The sequence below is a fragment of the Lissotriton helveticus genome, chromosome 7 (assembly GCF_964261635.1).
Source record: "Lissotriton helveticus chromosome 7, aLisHel1.1, whole genome shotgun sequence".
Taxonomy (NCBI): domain Eukaryota; kingdom Metazoa; phylum Chordata; class Amphibia; order Caudata; family Salamandridae; genus Lissotriton; species Lissotriton helveticus.
In genome coordinates, this window is record NC_136068.1 from 1,623,008,013 (window position 1) to 1,623,021,817 (window position 13,805).

Genomic DNA, 13,805 nt, shown 5'->3' on the forward strand with positions numbered 1-13,805 from the left:
ACTGGTGGAGGTTGTTGGAGAATGGGGGTGGGGCCACCAGTGACCTTTCAACAATACCACTGTGTTGAACTTACTGGAGGACGAGGGGTTGTTGGCCCTAAAGGACCCTCACCAGAAAATAGGACTTTATCCCATAACAAGTTGTGTGCCAGGTGGCCCTTTTGTAGTGGTTGAGAAAGGGGGCAAGGCCTTTAGTGACTTTCCCCGGGGCTGGACCAATTTTTTTAATTGTTGTTTTATTAGAGGAGGGGGACCGTGCGACCCTCCTCTAATAAAACAGAATTTCTGTACTTGGGACCCCATACTGGGGTACAGCCTTTATAAAAACAAAATTTGTATAGGATGATGTACCGCTCAGCCGTCCCCCCAAATAGATTTTGGTTCTGGGGACCCCATCTCCAGGGGCATGTACTTTTTTCAAATTGATTTTTATTAGGGGAGAGGGGTTATGCGACCCCCCCCCCAGTGGGCCAATTCTAGCCCCAGGAACCAAATCCCCTGGGGCCTGGGCATTACATTATATCAAGTGGGGCTGAATTCTGCCCCAGCCTCCTTATTCTGGGTGCCTCAAGGGTACCCTGTGACCTGTGCTGGGGAACATGGGGTGACGCCTCAAGGTCCCCTCGGTACCTGCTGGCTCACCGCCTCCTGCGAGAGCCCGCATTGCTGTGACAGACACTGGGCTGCTTAAAGGAAGCACCCTGTCTGTCAGAGCAATGTTTCCTTCTGTTTCTCTGCAAGCATAATTGAGTGCAGAGAAACAGAGGAAAACTCTGCTTTCTGCAAGCCGTAGCTGTTTGACAGCTCCAGCTTGCAGAAAGCAGAGTTATTTATGCTTTTGCTTGGTGGGGTGGAAGTCGCCAGGGCCATGAATGGCTCCATGAGGGCCCCCCCTCCATCTTAAATCTGTGCCCCAGCGAGGTGGCAGTCCCTGGGGCTGGGGGGATGTGCAGTACCTCCTTAATGCAATAAATTGATGCGGGGAGGCAGTGGTCCCCGGGGCGTGGGTGGGCAGACCATGCCCGTCCACATATATATTTTGATAGTGCCTCGGGGAGGTGGTGGCCCCCGGGACTGAGAGGGGGCTGCAAGCCCCTGCATTTATTTAAATGTTTGCCCCGGGGAGGTGGCGTTCCCTGGGGCTTGGGGAATGCCTCGTCGGCACCCCTCACATATTTAAATAACGATGGCCATCAAGGGGTTAGGTACATCTGAAGCATTGATGTCAAGATATGCTCCGATTTGTCAGTTTAAAAGGGACAAGTCAATCATGACTGGCTGTCCACAACATGAACGATAGGTTTTGACAGATACTACAGGTCTCAGAGACATGGCCTTTTCATCCTGAAAAAGAATTAAGAAATACACCGGAGAAGGTTGATTACACCCTATCCTCAAGGGGCATTCTGGAGTGTCCCAAATCGACCTCTTTAATTGGTTGGCCACAACATAGATAATACGTTGCTCAGTCATTAGAAACATGGGGGCATATTTGTAATAGGGTTGCGTCGCTTTTGAGCAACACAACAGGGTGTAAAAGCGACACAACCCTTAAGTGCAATTTATCAAGCCACTCAAGGCCACTTTGCATAGTCCCGACTGGCTTGATAAATCTGAAGTAACGCAATACAGCACAAATTGGTGCGTTGCGTTACTCTGCCCTAGGGAGGCGTTCCATAGGTGGTGCATGGGTGTGCCTACACAACACCCATGGATTTTGGCGCGTTTCCAGATTTACCATTACCAGACCTGGAAATGCGCCAAAATATTATGCGTCCCCAGGGTAAGCGTAACGAGGAGAAATATATTTATTTTTCCCAGTTTTTCCCTCTTTCTATGTATGCTACATTGTGCAGCACACATAGAAAGAGGAAAATGCCTCAGGCGAGTACCTTCCAGCACAAAAACTATCCTGCTTGCAACATAGGCACCCTAGCATGACGGTGCAGGAGTGCCTGCGTTGGCACTAGGCAGAACATTGTGCTCCGAAGCTGGGAGAAGATAGGACTGCATTGTATAATGCTAAATACAAGACATTCCTGCCCTTTCTCTGTCATGCAGCGCAGCACAGCAAGGTGGCTTGCTGCACTACTTGACTTAATAATAAATATGCCCCATGGTTCTAATTGAAATGCATTGTAGTAAATGCCAGTTTTGAGAGTCATAAAAAGGAGCACATAGGTGAACTTTGTTGGTCTCATGAGTTTTTCAAAGAGGTTATGGAAGGTGCTCCCAAAGCTAAAATGAGAACACATTTTCTATAAGTTCACACAGTCTTCCAGAGCCATGTGAGAACAAAGTCTGTACTCTGAGTTAAAAAATGTACTTCCAACAGCAGCATCAGGCTGTTAGTTGATTTTATGGCAAGACAGCAAGGTAGCATTTTGCATTAACTTTTATTCACTACTTCCAAGCAACAAACACTTCAAAATTCCAAAATTAGAACATTGCATGACTCATAATAAGAAATCGAGAACACACAGTCCATAAAACCCCACAACATTCCATCTTCTCCCTCTTTTTTTGCAGCTTCTGAGCAGATAAACATATTCATGTATATTCATCTCAGGTTGAGGTTATATAGATTGATTACTTTGATTACAAGGTAAATTCAATGTATAGATTTTGAGACAGTACAGGTTTGGTTGATTAGAATTTGAAAGAAATAATATAGAAAATTAGTGTCATGAATTGTTTCTGTTTTTGATTTAATAGATACATTTATTCCAGGTAAGTTTTAAAATGGTCATCTTTCTTGAGGAAACAATCACATTTTTAGATTCTAATGTATATTATTAGGCCTAAAATACCTGGAAACTCGTAATTTCAAGATTTCATGGGAAAACAAATTCAATTTGAGGCCAGTGTTGCCATTTTTTTAGACCCATCCCAAGCCCAAAGTCGCTCAACTATAAGCCCAAATCCAGCCCAAACGCACACCAGTTTCAGCCCAAAAACCAGCCCAAAGTAGCAAGTCTCAAATTATGCAGAAATAGTCATCAGAAACCATTTTAAGGACAAATATATATTCTAGTCTGTTACAGTATTTACTCACAATTTAAATAGCAGAATTGTCTTTCCTACATTCATCCATAAGTGTGTTTGTTCACATACATTCATCCATAAGTGTGTTTGTTCACAGTTAAAAGCTGCAGACAGACGCTATTTTCACTTTAGAGATTTCATTTCTAGTTACCTTTACATTATTTGCAACCAGAATTTTTCTTCCTCAGAAAGAGGTCGAAGCAAGGGGGTAGGCTGACGATTTTGCTGAGGGAATAAAATACTCCCTTGTGTAACTTAAATATTGTAAGTGACCACGGTGTTATGTGCCCTTATAAAGGGATTTGCCCTTTGGCCTTGTTATTGTATTTTGTAATAAATGTGTTCGTAACAGGCAATATCCTTATCCTTATAAAGTACAGTAGGGAATACTTTATCACTCAAGAATCAAGATATATCATACACTGTACTAATTAACATATGGTGCGGTTCACAAAATTAGTATGAATAGATTCCGTACACAATTTTCTTGCACTAAATCGACGTTGTAATGCAAACTGACAACAGAAGTGGTCTGCGCTCAACAGACCAATAAATACATTATATGACACTGCTTATTTTTTTTCTCGAGATTCTAAGTGATTCTGTTCACACCTTCTTTGTCTCATCTGCCTGAGGAAGATCTCTAGCCTGAAAGATGACTCAGTGAATTAATGGATCAGGGTACGTTCTTGCAGCTAAATGTAACAAGCATTGACAGAAGTATTAAATCCTGCAAGCTATTAGAGAGTGTTGTTTACAGAATTTGGAGTTGCAAAGGGTAGCAAAAGTGCTTGCATGGACCCCACCTCAATCATATCAATCCGCGTACGGTAAGATAAATTAGACAATAAATATAATGGAGGAGGTGTTCTCCTAAAGTCGATTTTATAAAAAAGCAGTATTTTTTATTGTCCGTACGCAGATTAAATACACTATATTTGTGTGCTTTTTGACATCACAATAAATGAAAAAAGAAAACCTATTTCGACAGGGTGTCTTACAAAGATTCCTATGTAGATATACGGTGCTACTGGACAAGCTGGATCTAAATGAACTGAAGGAGCCTGGCCTCTCCCTTTCTCTCCCCCTGGGCACCTGTGCACACATACACCTGTCCAACCCCTCCTCTGTGGCGCTCCCTTACCTTTCTGAAGTACTCGCTGTTCCTTTGAATGATGAGGCCCTCGGCCCCGCCACGGAGGATGGCGTCAGTCATTGCTGCCCTCCGTGCCCTTGTGCTCAGTGCTCTGTGTGCCACAAGTGACCCTCCGGTGGGGGGAGGGCACTCAGAGCACCACTCAGGATCATAGCCTGAGTGACTGTCTGACAGTCCTTAATGAGGCTGAGGGTGCAGTACAGTGTACTGGACGACGCCAGGTGAGGTGACTGCTGGACAGGGTACCAGACCACAGAGTGTTCATGGTCCGGAGCTAGATTGCTGCTGCGAGCACCTGACTGACCACCATGTGACGTGTCAACGAAGGAAGAAAAACGAGATGACTACAGTCCACGACTCCACCCGGATGCGCGCCGAAAGGGAGAAAGCGCTTGGCACCTAGCACGTTACCCCAGCATTATATGGAACTACGCAGAGGCTGGCCAATAATGATGCCCCGGGCCGTCATTGGTAGTGCTTTCACACGCTACAAGATTGACAGCCCTAAGGACCCCCATCTGCCCGCGCACGCACTACTACCATGCTAGGTGGTGATCTCTGTGGTGCCGCGCTTCGCATGTGCAAAGCAGGTGCGCTTGCACTTGCACACTTACAATGGTAATGTTGTGGTTAGTGACTCTCAGGAGACCACAAGTAAGTTCCAACTTCTTTATTTGAAGTTTCAGGTTACAGCAGTTAAGTCGTGAACATCCTGCCTCAGCAACCGCCGGTCATGGAATACGAGAACCAACAGTCACCAACACTCTAAGTGGTGACACCTAGAATACTCGTGACCTCACATTTAAAGAATGCATAAACAAGACACAACATATCTCCTTTCCTTATAATAAATAAAACAAAATCAAGAAACACAAAGGAAAAATAAAAAAGATAAAAAATAAATAAAGAATACTTTACATCATGTTATACTTGTTTTAATTTAAAGATCACTTTACATCATGTTATACTTGTCTTAAACTAACATAAAGAGAGGATAAAACTAATACATAAGAAAATCATTATATTTCTTAGGAACATGACATTTGCGGACAGAATTCTCCCGTCTAAATTCTTGAGAATTATTTTGTGGAGTCCCTTCTTTAACCTCTCAATCATAGCATTCTCGGCATGTGTACTTTTAGAATACAATGCAATTCTACGGAAATTCCAACACTGCCCATTCTCCAACACAACATGCCATCTATAAACCTCCTTAACCTTAAATGGATCAGAAAATGTATTCATACCATGCACCCTTCGACCCAATTTAACCGTAATCAGATCACCAACTTCAACCCTTCCTGTTTTACTTGGAATCACTCTGTTGCTTGAAGAAGTACTACTTTCCAACAACCATTGCGGTACTAATTTAGTTTTAGGAACTCTACCACGCATACGCTCAAAAGGAACCGCATTGGTGACACTATGAATCGTAGTGTTATAAGACCACACCAACTGCCTCACGCACATCACGTTGACCCTGAACTGACATTTGTATGGTACCCTTCACTAAACGATTCATCCGCTCCACAATGCCATTACCTTGCGGATTGTATGAAGATGTACACATATGTTTAATTCCATGATTAGCAAGAAAGATACGCATAGCCAACGAAGTTAATTGAGTACCGTTGTCAGTAAGTAAAATCTTTGGAAAACTTTCCTTCTAAAAGACAGACCTAAGCTGTTTGATCACGGTCTCTGTAGTAATGTTTCTCATAAACTCCACACACATCCACTGTGAACACACATCCACCAAAATCATAGCAAAACGACAACCATTGGGTGGAGAATCCATTGGACCAATGAAGTCCAAACAAACTTTATCCCATGGTGAGTCACTCACACTAACAATCAAACCCTGAGTAGGAGTAACAATCTTCAACCTCTTCTCACTCTCCTCACATAATAAACATTGCTCAACCCACCTCCAAACATCGTCATCCACCCCTGGCCACCAAAAACACCCTTTAAGACGTTTAACAGTCATACTTTGACCTAGGTGACCCTCATGGGCAAGAAGGAAAAGTTTTCTCCTAAGAGACCTAGGTGGAACAAATCTTTCGCCACGTAAAACTAAATCACTGGATGAACCCAGACTATGCTCCTCTTGCAACTTGACAAAACTACGTAAGGAAGGTTTTACATCACCCTCACGTCTCCAACCCAAACGTATGGCATCAACAAGTTCAATAAAATCTGGATCCTCAATGACTGCCTGATGCCATTCATCCTTGGAAATGGAATGGTACTCACCTGAACAAATATCCTCAAAACTAGCATCCACACACACACTCTCATCATCAAAATCAACATCTACTTTTTTAGATGGAACAGGCAAACGAGACAAGCTTGGGTATTCCTCCAGCCAGAAATATGTTCCAAACTATAAGTATATTCTTGCAACTTAGCAGCAAATTTCATTAAACAAGGAGAACCATTATTAGCCCCACCTGGTGACAAAATTCTAATCAGCGGTTTATGATCAGTTCTCAAGGAGAAATGCGTTCCCCACAAATAAGTGCAAAAATGTGAAACGCCCCAAACAGCAGCTAATGCCTCATGCTCAATTACCGCATAATTGCGTTCAGAACAGCTAAGAGAACGTGAAGCAAAAGCTACAGTTTTTTCTATTCCACCTTTCTTCTGGGACAAAACGGCACCAATGCCATAAGCACTGGCCCCCACAGTCACATAAGTGTCCTTACCCGGTTCAAAAGTAGTAAGAATACCAGCACTAATAATCTCTTTTTTAATCTCCTCAAAAGCTTCCAATTGCTGAGTTTCCCACGTGAAATGCACTCCTTTTCTAAGTAACAAACGTAATGGTTCAGTCTTATGTGCAAAGTTCGATACAAATTTAGAGTAATACTCTACTAACCCTAGAAAAGACTTTAATTGGTCTTTGTTAGAAGGAATGGGTGCACACTTAATTGCCTTTAGTAAATCTTCTTGGGGTTTAATGCCGGATTCAGAAATGGTGTACCCTAAATGATCAATTTATTAAGAATTGACACTTATCCCTCCTCAAAGTGAGACCAGCACTCAACAACATTTTAAGGACCTTAGATAGATTACAATTATGCTCGAGTTCATCCACTCCAGTAATCAATATATCATCTTGAAAGTAATGAACGTGTTTCAAATTTTTAAATGAGGAATGCATCATACGTTGGAATACACTGGCCGCAGAGGCCAGACCGAAAGACAACCTTTTAAATTGAAACACACCCTCAATGGTCACAAATGCAGTTAGTTTCCTAGAATCTGGGTTCAATACTACTTGATGGTAAGCAGATCTTAAATCGGTGTTATTTACTCAAGTTCACTTTTGGAGCCTGTACCCTATTTTAGGTGCCGTGACTCTGGCCCACACCTAGAGAAGGTCGTATTTGGACCTCTGGTACTATTGTGTGTTTCCTAATAAATTGTGGTGGTATCTGCGGTACACAATTGCCTCACCTGATGCGAGGTGCCGTACTGTTGGCCCACTTTCTACTGAAACTGTAATTATACGGTCGATTTATCCGTGTACATTCTTCCAGCGGTGCCTTATTTAAAGGACGATCGCCGCACCAGTAGCGAGATCCAATTGTTACGGTGCTCTATGAGCTATAATCTTTGTCACCTTTAGCTGATTACACATCTCATATTGGCTTATACCTGACTGCAAGAATTTCGCTAATAATATTTCTCACCATTGTAGCTCTTTGTGATTTATCGTGCTCGTCTCCCGGGCCTTTACAAAATAATAATCTCAGTTTGAGAACATCGAGGTACTCAAGAAGTCTTGCTTTGAGGATAACCATCCGTCCTGAATCGGCTTTCCATGACATCTTTACTATTGTTACCTTTATAGTGATGCCCTGACGAAGTTCCCACGGCACGTAGGGAACGAAACGCGTTGGCTGTGCCTGTGCCCAAAGAAAAAAAAAATCAAAATTGAATAAAGAAGAAACATTTTCTAAACATCTTTTGCTCCATTGACTTAATTTGAGTGCACCTTCCAGTTTGGTTTTTGTATCTTGTTGGAATTTCACATCCTTAAACAGCGGATGTTCGAAGTGACTGCACCACCTAATACTGAGAACACCGGAACCATCGTGCATGACCTGGGTCTGCTGTTTGTTTGCTTTTGAGATCTTAAATCGAACTTACTGAAAAATTCACCTTATCCATCAAGAGTACCATTTCCGAAATATTAGGTAAAGGAAACTTATCTACAATAATGTTTTGATTTAGTGACCGAAAATCAACACAAAAACGAAGTTTGCCATCCTTGTTTTGCGTGACCACCACTGGCGAAAGCCATTCAGAGTCCTCCACCGGCTCAATTATGTCTTGACTTTGCATTTCATCAAGCATCTCTTTGACTTCCTTTCGTACAGCAACAGGAATCCTCCTAAGAGAATGCCTAACAGGAGTAGCATCCTTCTTAAGTTTAATCTCATGCACATAACCTTCAAATTTACCTAAATTAGAGCGAAATACATTATCAAATTTTGAAAAAACAGTGTCAATATTATTAAAGTCGTCAATAACTAGTACTTTATCTTCTGATCTTGGATCAAGAACAACATGCAGATCATGTTGTTGTATCCAACCCAAAATAGCTGGACCATCTTCCGAGATGTAAACTTTTCCAACTGCAGACCTCCCTTTAAACTCAAAAGTTGTATCCATGGCACCTTTTAAATTAATAACCTCACCACTATAACCTTTAGGTGTTATATTACTGCGTGAGAGCGAAGTATGTGGCCAACACTCTTTGAACAAGCTGTAAGGAATAATCGTGAACATGGAGCCAGGATCCACTAAAAGTGTTACTGAAACTCCATTCAGAACAAAAACTGCTTTAGGTCTTTGTAAAATAAGATGAGAATCATCATCAATACACAGAGACATATCTGGAAGAATAATATCATCTTCCACTTCCAATTTACTCTATTGAAGGAAGGAAATTTACAAGCCTTGCTAATGTGGCCTCTCTTCCGAAATTTGCGACAAGACTTATCACGAGCAAAACATCCCTGAAAATCAGCAGCATGAGACATGCTTCCACATCGGAAGCAACCCACAAATTTACTTCTTCCCCCAGAAGCACCACTTGTAAATTTCGGTTTAGTAGGGACAAATTTAGGTCTGAAATCAGCTTGTTTAACATCAGTAGAAGAAACATCTTTATCAACTTTGTTGATAACGTTGACAGTCTCATCTTTCTTGAGCTCAGAAGACGCATTTCTTCCATACACTTGTCAGACTCTTCAACCACTTTGGCAATGGCGATGGCTTCCATCAGCGTTGGATTTCTGGCTGCCCAAAGTTTTTGCCGCATTCTTTTGTTTTTGCTCTGGACAATCAGTTGGTCTCTGATGAGCTGGTCAGCCATAACACCAAAATCACACTTCAAAGACAGTTCTCTCAAACGAGCAACCATTTGATCTACAGTCTCTTTTTCTTTTTGTGGTACCGTGTAAAATTTGTGTCTCTGCCTTACTATATTCACTTGTTTCCCAAAATACTTTTCCAATCTCAATTTGACCTCATTGTACGGATTGTCTACAGGTTGACCATCCGCAACAAGAAGTTCAGGTAAGAATTTAAAAACATGTTGGGCTGCTTTACCCAACAAATTCAAAAGAATGGCCTTCTTCCTTGAAGCAGGAAATCTAAGGCCATCAATGGCCTCTAAATAATTTTCAAAAAACCTAACCATTCCTCCCATTCAATAGTTGGAATCTCTCCTTCAATGAGAAACGCAGGTGGAGGAGAGATGGTATGATTGGCTGTTGTCGCCATCAATAAACAGTATTAAAAATCACTTCGCGGAATTAGGCTGAGGCAGGAACACTTGAATTGTAGAATTGTAGAATTGTTTGTGAAAGCGCTGTTTATAATATTCCCAAGAATAATAAAAAGAAAGTTGGCATGTATTGGGTAAAATACACGAAGCACTTTAATTGCCATTGGTAAAAACGTAATTGGCAAAATGCACCGTGGTTGGCAAAACAATGAACAGCTTATAGGAGATACTAGTTGGCAAGATCCCTCTGAGGATGTCTAAAAGGGCCGCCACACGTTGTGCGTGATGATGCAACGACGCGTAATAAAAAAAAAACATCAAATCCATGGAAACGCGTCTTACTGCCTGCGCGCGCATCCAGTGCGTCTCGCGGCTTACGGAAAGCGCGTGGATGCCAGCCTAAATTAGAAACAATAAAACAGTACCTTCTTAAGAGGAAATACACCAACCAAACGGAGAAAACTCGGGAAGCACTGCCACTCTTGAACGCGAAGAGTTGTTTCACAAAGCGCTGCCAAACGAAGATGAAGCAACAGCGTCAGAAGCGTTCAGAAGATGAATAGGTGGACGAGGAAACAGGATCGTCACCAAAATGTTGTGGTTAGTGACTCTCAGGAGACCACAAGTAAGTTCCAACTTCTTTATTTGAAGTTTCAGGTTACAGCAGTTAAGTAGTGAACATCCTGCCTGAGGAACCGCCGGTCATGGAATACGAGAACCATCAGTCACCAACACTCTAAGTGGTGACACCTAGAATACTCGTGACCTCACATTTAAAGAATGCATAAACAAGACACAACATATACACATAAGTTCACATTTAGCTCGTGATGCATGCATGCTGCTGCTCTAAGACTATTGTGGGCGGGGTCATGCACGCAAAGGCAGGCCCTGGGTCGGTCCTCCTCCAATGAGTAGCACTGCTGCACTGACATTAGCGCACGCTGCGCGCTCAATTGCCACTGGAGCTTCACGACACGGAATCATCATGGTCTGCACCGCCCACAGCTAGTAAATTGCACAAACTGGCCTAAATACAGCCCAAAAAGTAGCCCCCCGCCAGGTTTGGGGTTTTCCCGCACAATTGGGAAAAATGTCGCTCAATTGTGCGGGAAATAGCCCAATCTGGCAACACTGTTTGAGGCAGGATTTTGTAACATGCGTCCTGCGCTGCCAGGGATTGTAAGGAAGTGTGAGCATTCAATAGAAGGCAGAAAGCAGGTGGCCATCTTTAATAAGGGCATGCTCTGCATTGGGTATGATTTCTAAAGGATTTGGGCCTTGTTTAACATGCACATTAGAGGAAGAACTTTACATTGTGTTTCACAATTGGGAAAAAATCATTAAGGGTTTAGTAACAATCGCACTGAGGAGCCCGTTTTTAACAAGGTGAAGAGAGAGTTGGAAAGGCTGCAGTAAAAAGGAAGTTGATAGCGAAATTAAATTATTTAAAAGAGTGGTTTGGGGAGAATTAAGACATCAAGGTGTATTTTAGTCAGGATGGCTGAGGAACAAGGAGAATAGATTTAGGGAGATTGTGAGAAAGGAAATGAAGGACTTTATGGAGGAAACAATTAAATCTATATTTAAAGGTATCAGGACAAAACGAGTTATAGGGAATGCAGAGGAAGAGTTTTGTTCATTCTCGGAGGAGGAGGATTTCATGAATAAAGGTTCAGGGGGTAAGTGTATGAAGAAAAATATACATGTCACTGGAGGTGGAGGCCCTGAATATCAGGAAATGGAGTCTTAAATAACTCACAGAGAAAAGGTGGCCTTAGCGGTGCGACGAGAAGGCAGAATATCCCTGTAAATGATGGGGTATTAGAAGATACCAATACAGATGTAATTAATAACGATTTGGATGAATATATATTTGACATAGAAACCCATAATTTATCAGGAAATTAGTTTGGAGAATTAGATGACTATAAGATGGACACACAGAAGGCAGTCAAGGACCCGTTGGGTCAAAAATTATTTGACCCAAAGGATGTGAGACATCCAAGACGCTCAGATGGGGGCCAATGAAGCATGTGCAGATTATATAAACAAAAAAGACTCAGAAGACCACTAGAGTCAGAGGAGAGAAACCTTAGGAGGGCAGAAAGCTCCAAACCTGCAAAGGGTGAAAAGGAGTCTATGACTCCAAATCTGGATCCTAAATTAATTGCATACTGATTTTAACCTGAATGGAATCCAAGAAAAAGATTGGAACATGCTTTAATGCAATGTGAGGATATGTTGCTGGATGTTTTGGGTCCGTTGGTACGTATTTTTGATCTGGTGAAAGAGGCTTATGTCAACAGATGTGACATGAATATTGAATTCCTGAGAAGATGGAGTCAGAGAGCTAGTTGCTTTCTGGGAAATGCAAACGCCAGTCTAATTGCAGAGAGGAGAAAAGCAATTTTAATGGGCATAAGTCTGAAACTTGCTGAGTTACCACAAAAATAATCCTCTCAGCTAGCTCCAGGGCTAGGCGAATATGTCTCCACTTTTACAACTTTGGCTAAAGCTCAAACATCAATAAGGAATGGTTTTAGTGAAAGTAATTTATGTGGTAGGGCCGGAAGGAGGTCAAACATTCAGCCAAAGTAATTACAGGGCCCAATATAATCAAGGAAGAGGAGTTTATAGAGGTTACCAATCAGGTGGAGGATTCTATCCACGAAGAGGTAGAGGCGGAAGAACAAGGACCTCAAGAGGGAGGGATTAATAAACTTCAAAATCGTCATTCAGTCCCTCATAGTCTCGCGCCTGGACTATGGCAACTCTCTTTACCTATGTTCACCAAAATATGTTATATAGAGACTTCAGGTTGTACAGAATGTGGCACCAAGGCTCCTGCTAAAAGTATCTAGCTATGTCTACATAAGACAATCCCTCAATCAGCTCCACTGTCTGCCAATCACGGCAAGAATCAAGTTCAAATGCCTATGCATTACACACAGGGCCATAAATATTAAAGGTCCATTAAAGCTTAGAAATCTGATATATGCCTACGCCCCCACCAGACTATTAAGTATTACCTACACCTACTAGGCACAACCAGAGTCAAAAGGTCAAGATGGAGAGGAAGATAATTTGCACACCAGGTACAGAAACTGTGGAATGAGCTTCTACTTGGCCTGAGATTACTGCAAAATGAACTCTCCTTTAGAAACAAACTCAAGACCTGGCTGTTTCCTCTAATTCACTAGTGGGCTCTGCTCTGTCTACAGCACTCACCAGCGCGGGGAAGCTTTCGGGCAGCCATGCACTCTACAAATCATAAACATAAACATAAGGTGAGTATGAGCTGTATTACTGGTTCTATCCAGGAAAAGGTGGAAGGAAGGGTGAGACATTTTGCAGAGGAAAGGCACTTAATTTCACAAGATCACACGCATTTGATACTGGTTGTAGGATTCTTACAGGAGCTGGGTGGGAAAATGATTATATGTTTCGACAACATTCTTATCATGAGTTTTGGGGTTTTGTTATAGATACAGGGAAAGTATAATTGGAGTTACCGAACATGACAATAAATATGATAAAAAGAGCCGTTCTTCAATTGAGGAAATGGAAGGAGGTGACATTAAGAGAGCTTGCTGATATCATTGGCATTCTTTCATGTTCAATACAAGCAGTTTTTCCACACCTGCTGCATTACAGAGTTCCGCAGCGTTTAAAATAGGTTGCATTAGCACAGGTCTGTGGTAAGCAGACACGGTAGAGGTGACGGAGGAAGGGGTTGCAGTTGACCTGGTGGTTAGAAAACTTAAATTATTGAAATGGTAGAGCCGTTTTGGGACAGGT